Source organism: Petaurus breviceps, unplaced genomic scaffold, assembly GCF_028583685.1.
Source record: "Petaurus breviceps papuanus isolate PSGF00001 unplaced genomic scaffold, PetGlider_PUasm1.0 582, whole genome shotgun sequence".
NCBI lineage: Eukaryota > Metazoa > Chordata > Mammalia > Diprotodontia > Petauridae > Petaurus > Petaurus breviceps.
Window position 1 is genome coordinate 14,896,146 of NW_027186390.1, and position 2,791 is coordinate 14,898,936.

The following is a 2,791-nucleotide window of genomic DNA, read 5'->3' on the forward strand; positions in this document are numbered from 1 at the left end:
TCTCTCTCTCTCTCTCTCTCTCTCTCTCTCTCTCTCTCTCTCTCTCTTTCATACACACACACACACACACACTCTCCTACATATAAGAGTTGAGTCCAGAAATAAATTTTACCTAACAGGAAATAGGAGGAAAGAGGATTATAAGCAGGGCAGATTAAGGTAAAGATTAGTCCTAAGAAAAATAAACTCTAAGGATGTACAAAAATATTTGTAGCTCTTTTTGAAGTGCCAAAGAATGGAAATCTGAGGGGGTGCCCATAAATTGGTGAATGGCTGAGCAAGTTGGTGGTATATGAATGTGATGGAATACTTATATGCTATAAGAAATGATGAAGGGAATAGTTTCAGAGAGACCTGAGAACACTTGCATGAACTGGTACAAAGTGAAATGAGTCAAATCAAGAGAATAATTTATATAACAACAATACTGTAAAGACAAACATCCTTGAGTGAGTTAGGAATGTTTATCAACATAGTGCAACCACAACTCCAGAGGACTGAGGATGAAACATACTAGCCACCTCCAGAAAGAGGTGATAGACTCAGAGAGCAGAATGAGACATACCGTGTTTCCCCGATAATAAGACACTGTCTTATTATTTTTTTGGACAGAAAAACACCAGAGGGCTTATTTTCAGGGGAGGGCTTATTTTAATGAACATTGACAGCAATTTTAATAAACAGGTAAATGTGAACAAAAAAATGTACCTTTATTCAATAAGCAAATCACTGAGGAAGAACAGGATGACGCACTCACTGCTGCAGCTCTGATTGGATGCAGCTCGGAGCGCGGTGTGCGTTTCAGGGGGGGGGACGGTGCATACAGAGGGTACCGTAATGTAGCGTGTAGCACAGGGGATCACCTTCACTACAATAGCAATCTCAATAGGGCTTATTTTTTGGGGAGGGCTTATTTTAGAGGAATCTTACACAGTAAGGGGAGGGCTTATTTTCGGGATAGGTCTTATTATCGGGGAAACACGGTATATTCTTTTGGACATGGCCAATGTAGAAATTTGTTTTGCTTGACTCTATATAATTGTTACAGAGGTTTTGTTTTTCTTTCATTCTCAACTGGAGAATAGGAGATTAGAATGGGAAGGAGAGACCTTAGGTAACCCCATCTAAATGCTCTGTTTTACAGATGAAACTGTGACTCAGAAAGTCTAAGTAATTTACTAGTAAGTGGCAAAGTAGAGTCATTAATCCACGTCCCCCAGCTCCCACTCTAATGCTCTTCCCACTACACCATTCTAATTGGATTCCACCATATCAATTCACCTGAATTCAAAGTCACATATTCTACATAGCAGTAACAATCTTTAGCTCAATGAAGCATAGTTCTTCACTGGCGTATTAACTTTGCTAAAGGAAACTAGATAAAAATTCATGACCAGGTTGAAAAGAATTTTTCTTTGAAATCTGAAAAATCAAAATAAATCCTTTGAGCAACCTAATAGCTTATTTTGCCTAACAAAGGATATTTTTAAAACCTACTTTTATTACTAGCTCACAGTTGAGAGTTTTATGCTTTCCTGACAAGTTTGCAAATAGCTCCATTTTTAATGTAATCTATAGCCTGGGGTCCCTCAGAGGTCCCTGTGCTCCCAGAAACCAGGTCTGATCATGAGAACTTATGTACAAAGGGCTATTTTCTCATATTGGCTCATTTTGCCTTTACCTGATGTTTATCCCAGGGATCTCATTCAGCTGTGATAAATGACATTATTATCAAGAAAATTATCATGCACAATGTGTCATTTATTATACATGAGTAATCTGTGCCATGTAGCAGTGTGTGACATGTTAGCAGTATGAATATTATGTTATTACTGTGAATATATAATATATATGTCATATTTGTATGAATAGATTACTGACCTAAGAGCCCTCTTAAACTAAAACCTTTGGAAGGAGTTCTTAATTCTGTAAACCAACCTTCCAGGGCAAAGTGTATTTAGTGTACTGATGTGTGTGTGTGTGTGTGTGTGTGTGTTTTTGAGAGAGAGAGAGAAAGAGAGAGAGAGAGAGAGAGAGAGAGAGAGAGAGAGAGAGAGAGAGAGCACTGCTGTAATCTAGAAGGATGATAAGTTTTCTGGTAAAGAGATTTCTTAGGGACATGACAGAGTTTAGTCCAAAGGAGTATAGCTGATAGAAGATAAAGACATGACTGGCATGGGAGCATTCTTTAAATGGAGGCTTAGGGAGTACTGCCTTGCTCTGTCTTCTAGCCCTCCAGCCTTCTTATCAGAGGAATAGAGGAACTGGGGGGACTGATAATGTTTAAATACCACATTCATATGTATATACATATATGGCGTGTGTGTGTGTGTATAATCAACACATTTACATATGAATACCTTTGTATGATATATTTAAAAAATATATCACATATTTTATATGTACATATGCCATGTATAGTATTTGTGAAACTTGCATATATATAACATATATATGCAAATATATATAACATACACATATAAAAATGTATTATATAATACATAGCATAAATAATGTGTGTCTAACATCATGTGCATATCATACTGTATATTTGTAATCAGTGGCATGCGTAATGGAAATGCAAATTTAAAGATCTTCCCTGCCCCTAGGCTAAAGTGCACCTGGAGCCTGGGGTGGGAGGCTTGTTTTTCAGTAGATACTTTTTGATTGTCCAGTGGGTCCAGAAGGTTGTTACATTCTCTGAGCCAGGAGCAGGCTATATAAACCCTGATTTGAGGCTTTGTTTTGGGGCTCACTTTGAGAAGTGTTCTGTGATTTGATCAGATGAGAC

At 37.7% G+C, this 2,791-nt stretch overlaps 1 protein-coding gene across 2 annotated transcripts in view; it reads right to left on the bottom strand.

Annotated features, from left to right (window-relative positions):
* The window catches only part of PSKH2 (protein serine kinase H2), a 203,473-nt gene that overhangs the window by 173,911 nt on the left and 26,771 nt on the right, over positions 1 to 2,791 (bottom strand). The gene's annotated exons all lie outside the window — the stretch shown is intronic.